Source organism: Xenopus laevis, chromosome 7L (assembly GCF_017654675.1).
Source record: "Xenopus laevis strain J_2021 chromosome 7L, Xenopus_laevis_v10.1, whole genome shotgun sequence".
In the NCBI taxonomy this organism is placed as follows: domain Eukaryota; kingdom Metazoa; phylum Chordata; class Amphibia; order Anura; family Pipidae; genus Xenopus; species Xenopus laevis.
The window spans coordinates 125,484,770-125,493,537 of record NC_054383.1 but is presented as its reverse complement, the minus strand read 5'-3'; the positions used below and the strand labels follow the sequence as shown (position 1 = coordinate 125,493,537).

The 8,768-nt window shown below is 44.5% G+C and overlaps 1 pseudogene; it reads left to right on the top strand.

The window, feature by feature from the left end:
- The window catches only part of LOC121395695, a 191,962-nt pseudogene that overhangs the window by 175,766 nt on the left and 7,428 nt on the right, over positions 1-8,768 (top strand).

Here is an 8,768-nt window from a genome sequence, read left to right as displayed (position 1 = left end):
CTCAGTAAGTGACAGCAGCACAGAGCATGTGCAGTGAATCAGCAGAAAAGAAGATGGGGAGCTACTGGGGGCATCTTTGGAGACACAGATCTTTACTGCTAAATGGCTGTGGTTTGCCTTGGGCTGGTACAACAGCACAAAACATCATGTACAACATTTCTAAGCTACTTTCTTTAGTAAAATTAGTTCTCCTTTAACATAGGCGGACCCAAACAGATTGTATACAGCTAAGACCCCTCTGTATCACTGTTTGCAAGGGGGATGTTAGGTCTGTCCCTTGGATGGTGAGCACAGCTAATGCCACATTCATATTTTCATCATTTCCAGGGTGTAATCATTAATGGTAAGAGCAAGAAACCAAGGTCTGCCAAAAGTCTGAATTAATTTCTCTTTGGATGGAACACATAGCTGCTTCTAATGCTTTTAGATTCTTACTTTCATCTGCGCTTATAATTCATTTAAATCATATATTTGTGGAATATGCCATAAAGAAAAGCATATGTGTGTATTTTGTAGGAGTGGTAGACAGAAAAGCCATCTCTGGGTGAAATGATCTCCTTACTGCTTTGGTTGATTGGGATATGGCTGGACTGAGAGAGAACCAGAATGTCTAATACCTATAGACCCCAACCCATTGGTTGGTTTCAGGGGAGAATCATGGGGCTCGGTTCCTGCGTTCCTATCTCTATACCTTTTATCAGAAACTGGGTTGAGGGCCGTATAGAGTGAAAGGGGTTCTGATTAGGCTGGTTGGGTTTCTGGAGCACATCTTTCCTAGGTTAGAATTGTTGAAAAAGTAGAATTTTACTTTTAGGCAAATGGAAAGTCTTTCTAGAAGGCAATTATATGAATTGGTACTTAAAGGGGAAAATGAAAATGTAATATAAGCTTCAGCATACTGAAATAAGACAATTTTGTAAATACAATCAATTGAATATTCTGCATCATTTCTAAAATTATCAAGTTTATCTTCCACTATTCCTCTCTCAGCATCTGTTTTCTTCATTCTGTCTTCATGCAGCAGTTGGGTGTCAGATATTCATTGGACAGTTAGATCCAATATAATCTTATAGGGAGGCTCCTTTCCTAGCAGATGTATTAGAGCTCACTCAAATAACTGATTCCAGACAAACAAAATCTAACAAAATAACTGCCCTTTTGCACAGATTCTGCATGTAGAGAGACATGTCGTCTGGTGAGTTTAATAGAGTGAGCTCTAAATACATCTTCTAGGGGCTAAGCAAAAGGAGCCCCCTTTTAAGATTGGATCTAACTGTCAATGAATATCTGACACCCAACTGCTGCAAGAAAGAGATGAAGAGAAACAGATCTGAGAGAGAAATAGTAAAGATAGACTTGATTTTGTTTTTTTTTGCGCGTAGTTTCCCCTTAAATTCCTTTTTTGTTTCTGCATTGAGTCTGAGGGACTGCCCTACTGAAATGATGAAAGGTTGTACAGGATACGTTATCCGGAAACCCCATTATCCAGAAAGCTCTGAATTATGGAGCGGCCGTCTCCCATTGACTCCATTTCATCCAAATAATCCAAACTTTAAAAATGATTTATTTTTTCCTCTTTAATAATAAAACAGTAACTCTCAGATCTCCTCCAATCAACATATTATCATTAACAGGTATGAAACATCAAAGAAGAAGCTAAGGTGCTACATGATACTGTGCTAGAGCTATTGACTGTGTTTTTTGGCTCTCAGGTCAGTGTCTTATCAGGACCTCCGAGTTGAAACGCAGGGACAATGGAACATCGGGATATTATTGTGTGCGGGAGTCCTCAGATCAACAGTGGCCAAGAGGCTTCTAGACATCCTAACAGTCTGGTAAGTGTCCCTATGATGGCAGCAATATGTGGACCCAGACATATGATTGATAGATGTGTCTTAACCCCCTAATTATGTCACACTCATACAACTGCCAGATCCCTGTGAGATCTAGCCTTTAAATTATACATATCACATGATCCCCAAATAGCCAAGAGCTGACCAGTCTGTAGCACTATTAATATAGAACCTAAACTCTTGGCAAAGTCCTTATATGAGTTTTAGTACTGCTGCAAACACAGGTTGACAATCACATTTGTAAATTTAGGGTCCACAGTTTGGGGGTGTCTGTGTGCCTCCAGATCAAGCATTACTAACTGGTGCTTTTTCTCTATTCTGATTTCTTGTCTCCTTTCTTAGTGAATGCCCAAGTGGCAGTTTCTCTCTGTGCAGTGTCAAGGTAACCAGAGATTTCCCACTTTACACATCCAGTAGGTAAAAGTGAGGCTAGGGAAAAATATCAGTAATACACGTTAATGGGGGGATGGAATAATTTGGGGGAAAACTTCCTCATTCAACAGGGGATCTGATCCAACAGGGAAGCCAATGCTTATCTGATCCATCTGGGGGGAACTCCCCTGATAACTGATCAAACAATGGAAACCTCTGCTGATTTATCAACAGAGAAACGTCTGCTGATCATTCCCATTATCAGTGAGAATATTGGCAGTGGAATATAAACAGCAAATTGGGATTCTGTGAGCCATGAGCTCTTCCATTTTGTTGGTTGAAAACGGTTAAAGGGATACTGTCATGGGAAAAAAATTTTTTTCAAATGAATCAGTTATTTGTGCTGCTCCAGCAGAATTCTGCACTGAAATCCATTTCTCAAAAGAGCAAACAGATTTTTGTATATTCAATTTTGAAATCTGACATGGGGCTAGACATATTGTCAATTTCCCAGCTGCCCCAAGTCATGTGACTTGTGCTCTGATAAACTTCAATCACTCTTTACTGCTGTACTGCAAGTTGGAGTGATATCAACCCCCTCCCTTTTCCCCACCAGCAGCCAAACAAATGAACAATGGGAATGTAACCAGATAGCAGCTCCCTAACACAAGATAACAGCTGCCTGGTAGATCTAAGAACAACACTCAATAGTAAAAACCCATGTCCCACTGAGACACATTCAGTTTACAATTGAGAAGGAAAAACAGCAGCCTGCCAGAAAGCATTTCTCTCCTAAAGTGCAGGCACAAGTCACATGACCAGGGGCAGCTGGGTAATTGACCAAAATGTCTAGCCCCATGTCAGATTTCAAAATTGAATATAAAAAAATCTGTTTCCTCTTTTGAGAAATGGATTTCAGTGCAGATTTCTGCTGGAGCAGCACTATTAACTGATTCATTTTGAAAAAAATTTTTTTCCCATGACAGTATCCCTTTAAGCTTAAAGGAGAACTACAGCTTAACTAAAGAAGTAGCTAGAAATGTTGTAGATGATGTTTTGTGCTTCTGTACCAGCCCAAGGCAACCACAGCCCTTTAGCAGTAAAGATCTGTGTCTCCAAAGATGCCCCAGTAGCTCCCCGTCTTCTTTTCTGCTGATTCACTGCACATGCTCTGTGCTGCTGTCACTTACTGAGCTTAGGGACCCACTCACAATACACAGTACACATAGAATAGAAATGTCACAATATAAGGCTGATTAGTAATTAATACACATAATTACTACATGGCAGCACAGAAACCAGTGCAATTAGCATCAGAATTTAATAATCAGCAAACCTGTAGCATCAGCTTATATTACAGCCAGGGAAGCTCATTTTCTGCTGGATAATTAGTGACGAGCCCTAAGCTTAGTTTCTCAACAGCCAATCAGAGCCCACTGAGCATGTGAGTGTCACAGACACTTTCCAAGATGGTGACCCCCTGTGACAAGTGTGAAGTCCTGGATCATTGCTGCTACTTTAGCAAACTTTAGCCTCGTGCAATAAGGGCATTTTTAGCCATAGTCATTTTTAGCCATAGTCATTTTTAGCGTTTAAATCTCCTTTAAGCGTTTGTCTTCCTTGAACATGCTTTGAAGCAAGGCAGCAAAATGGGGTGCAGTTAAAATAGAAATCAGTGAAATGATACTGTCCCAGTTCCCATCCTTAGACAGGACAGTCCCAAATTGCACTACTGGAACTAGAACATTATCAGACTTTGGGTCAAATTAGGTCTGTTCTCGGGGGGGGGGACATGGGGCATGGTCCCTGATTTTAGGAGGTTTGAGAATTAATGTCAAAAATAAATTTTATTGTAGGGGTGAGCTAATAAATCTTTTAAAAAAGAGGGATCACCTCTTCTTGGAGATAAAGTCTTGGTACAATCCCTAGAATTAATATATAGAACTTCAGCCAATTAATAATAGGACAGTATGAAGACCAGTCAACCTAACCTCTTTGCAAGTAAAGCACTTTCACTGATTCTCAGCTTTTCATTAGAGTCTGATGGGCTGTCTCTTGAAGCTTCTATGTGTTTAGAGGTATACTAGAGTGTGTATAGTAAGTTTGAAATCACACACTGCTCCTGTTGTTTATGGATATGCAGACTGTGGTCGCAGGAAATTGGCCATTGACAGAATTGTTGGAGGCCAAGATGCCACCCTTGGTAGGTGGCCATGGCAGGTCAGCCTGAGATATGATGGTGCCCATCTGTGTGGAGGATCCTTGATTTCCAGTGAGTGGGTGCTGACTGCTGCACACTGCTTTCCAGAGTAAGTAAAGAATGATTCGATTCCTTGTAAAGCCATGCTATATTGAGTATCCTCAGGGAGAATTCGCAAGTTAGTAACCCATAGCAACCACTAGTGTTTGCTTTTAAAATGGTCATTAGTAAAATCTCCCTGTTGATTGACTGCAAACTTTTGCAGAGACACCGAGAATGCAGTGCCTTTCACTCTAGCAGTTATGGGTTATTTTAGATGCCATTAGTGCTCCTTTGTTCATTTAGGTAGTTATTTACCTGCCCTAGGGTTAAGTGTAATTTAATACTAGCCTGAAAATGCCCAGTCGATGGCAGTATGTTTCAGTATAAAAGGGTAGAGCTCCATGTGCTCAGGGTCTTTTCGTGGGACCTCACCTCACTGGAGGTGGATACAGGTCCAGGGTCCCAGCTCAGGTTCAAGTTTAGATAAGGTTTAGGTAGTGATAGCATGTTTCACAGTTACAGTCACTATAGGAGCAAAAAAGAGGCTTAGGAATGGTAGTCCCAACGCCCAATGAGGAAAAATAGTGGGGTTAGGACCCTGCGGTGTTTATCCCGCTAGAGTTGAGGACCAGATAGGGTGAAAAAAGAGAAAAGACCCTCAAATTGAGGATTACTTACACTGGTGTTGGGATCATCAAAAATAGTGGCTCAATCCCAGAAAGGAATCTGTGCGTAAGAGTGTGATAATTCATATTAACTCTTTTTCTTATCTCTGGGAAGGAGCTGAAATTCCTGTTTGTCTCTAATATTTATATGAATATATATTTTTACATATGATAAACAGCAGTAAACAGTTTATTGTAGGCAGCTCATCAATTTCCACCTCTGCTTAATCCCTGAAAGTATACTTATCTCTCTGCAGGAGGAATCGAGTAGTGAGCCAGTGGCGTGTATTTGCAGGGGCAGTATCCCAGCTCTCACTAAGAGGAAAACTGCAGGGAGTTAAAGGCATCATATACCATTCTGGGTACTTACCGTTCCTCAACCCAGACAGTGAGGAGAACAGCAACGACATTGCCCTGGTGCATTTAGCCCATCCCATGACACTCACAGGTACCTTTCATTTTCTTTGTATTGTACTTGTCCTGGGACTGGTAATTAAAACGGAATAAAAGAGAGATTTTTGTACTCGCCGTTAAATCTTTTTCTCTTGTCCTATATTGGGGGACACAGGCACCATGGGGATGAAGATCCTGCAGCTGGAGACTGGACACTAAATAGTTAACTTTAACTCCTCCTCCTGCTCTGGGCTTCATCCCCTGCCTCCTCCTACAATCTCCAGTTTCGACCGAAGAAGGAGCATGATGACCAAAAACAGAAGAGGAGAACCTCTACCCCCTCATAACCTTAGAAAACATTGTTGAAAAATTTAAATAGAAATATAACCCAACGAAACTCCAACGGGAGCTGCAAAAACCCATATACAGATCAGTGTCGATACAGGGAGGGAAGGCCTGTGTCCCCCAATATAGGACAAGAGAAAAAGATTTAACGGTGAGTACAAAAATCTCTCTTTCTCTTGCCTAATTGGGGGACACAGGCACCATGGGGACGTCCCAAAGCAACCCATGAGGGTGGGACACTGAAAACCCCATAGACATTTAAGTAATTACAGTCTGTAACACCTTCCTCCCAAAAACGGCGTCGGCCGAAGCCCTTTTGTGTAGCCTGTAGAAGCGCGTGAATGTATGAAGGGACACCCAGGTGGCCGCTCTACAAACTTGTTCCACCGATGCTTGATGCGGAACTGCCCAGGAAGTGCTAAGCGAGCGAGTAGAGTGAGCTCTCACTTTAAGCGGGGGATCTTTTCCTCTAAGTGCGTAGGCTCTGATGATGGTAGCGCAAATCCACTTGGCTAGGGTAGACTTGGCTGCTTTGGCACCACGTTTAGGTCCATTCAGAATGATGAATAGGGAGTCAGATTTTCTGACCTCTTTGGTAGCGTGGAGATATGTTCGGATGGCTCGGACAACGTCCAAGGTGTGTAACTTGCACTCGCCTGGATTCTTGGGTTCTGGGCACAAAGAAGGCACTACAATTGTACTGCGTTAAGTCCGGAGTAGTGCGGAGGACCACCTTGTCCTTGTGGATGATGGTGAAGGGTGACTTGCAGGAGAGTGCCGCCAATTCAGAGACTCTGCGAGCCGATGTGATGGCCAGAAGAAAAACCACTTTCTCAGTCAGCGTATACAGAGGAAGCTGGTCTAGAGGTTCGTATGGATCCTCCTGTAGCACTGAGAGTACCAGGTTGAGGTCCCAAGGTGGTACCGGACAGCGATATGGTAGGATCAACCTAATGGCCCCTTGAAGAAACGTTCTGATGTTACTCCGCAGGGCCAGTTTCTTCTGGAAAAGTACGGACAATGCTGATATTTGCACCTTCAAAGAGCTCACGGCCAACCCCTTCTGCAAGCCATCCTGTAAGAAGGAGAGTATAACCGTCTCCGAAGCCTTTTGTGGGTCAGCACCCCTGTGTTCGCACCAGGTGATGAAGGTCTTCCACACTCTGTGGTACGTCTTGGATGAGACTGGCTTGCGAGCCCGGAGCATGGTAGGTAGTGCGTCTGCTGGGGCACCAGCTCTTTTCAGTACTAAGGCTTCAAGAGCCACGCCGTCAAAGCCCACTGACGAGAATTCGGGTGGGCGACAGGGCCTTGGGTCAGCAGATCTTGTCGAAGAGGCAGGTGGAACGGATCGTCCTTAGCTAATGTCACTATTTCTGCAAACCACGGCCTCCTGGGCCAGTAGGGAGCCACCAGTATGGTCGTGGTGCCTTCTCTTTTGATCTTTTTGACAACCTTTGGAAGCAGTGCCAGAGGAGGAAAGATGTAAGTCAGGGAAAACCACCAGGGAATCACTAGGGCGTCTATCGCGTGAGCGAGCGGGTCTTGGCTTCGAGCCACAAAGCAAGGGACCTTGCAGTTGCGTCGGGATGCCATCAGATCCACTTCTGGTAGTCCCATCTGTCCACGAGGAGTTGGAAAACTTCCTGATGCAGACTCCACTCTCCTTGATCTAGCGTTACCCTGCTGAGGTAGTCCGCTATCCAGTTGTCCACCCCTGGAATGTGGACCGCAGATATAGCCGGAACGTGTTTTTCTGTCCACATCAGGATGTGTTGCGCCTCCCTCAGGGCTGCGGGGCTTCTTGTGCCGCCTTGGTGGTTTATGTAGGCTACGGCTGTTACATTGTCGGACTGTATTCGCGTGGCTTGGCCCTGAAGTAGATGTGTTAAGCTTTCCAGTGAATAGCGAATTGCCCTGAGTTCCAAAAGATTGATGGGGAGAGAACGTTCCTCCCGATTCCAAAGGCCTTGGACTGTTGTCTGATCCAGCACACCTCCCCAGCCCCGTAAGCTGGCGTCCGTCGAGAGAACTGTCCAATGGAGAGGAGGAAAGGGTCGCCCCCCCGTTGACCGTTGTGGTTGCGTCCACCAAGTGAGAGAGAGTTTGACCCGTTCCGGAAGGGTTATCTGGCGGTCCAGATCGGATTGATCTTTGTGTTGGTGCAGCAGAATTGCATGTTGAAGGGGTCTGGTGTGGAATTGAGCATAGGGGATTGCTGGAAAGGATGCTACCATCGTACCTAGGGCTTGCATGGCCGTTCTGAGAGTGACCGTGGAGGAACTCTGGAGCGTTCGAATCCTGCTCAGTAGGGTGCTGTTTTTTTCTTGCGGAAGAAAAGCTCTCCCTTTCCTGGAGTCCAATATCAGCCCCAGGTATTCTATCGTTTGAGTCGGGATGAGCTGTGATTTGTTGAAGTTGATAGTCCAACCCAGATCTGTCAGGGTTTGTAGGACCCGGGATGTGTGGTAAAGGGATTTTGTTGCCGACTCGCCTTTTACGAGAAGATCGTCCAAATATGGGATGACCGGTATGCCCTGTAGTCTGAGTTCTTCTAGTGCTGCCGCCATCACCTTGGTGAATGTGCGGGGGGCTGATGAAAGTCCGAATGGGAGTTCAACAAACTGCCAGTGGTGACCATTCACGAAGAATCGAAGAAACTGGTGGTGGGCTGGGTGGATGGGTATGTGGAGGTAGGCATCTTATGTCGATGACTGTCATGAACTCTCCATCTTCCATGGACGCTAAAACTGATTGGATTGATTCCATCTTGAAGTGATAGCGTCTGACAAAGGGGTTGAGATCCTTCAGATCTAGCACTGTCTCAGCGAGCCGTCCTTTTTGGGAACCATAAAGAGGTTTGAGTAGTACCCCCTTCCCTTGTCTGATTGTGGAACG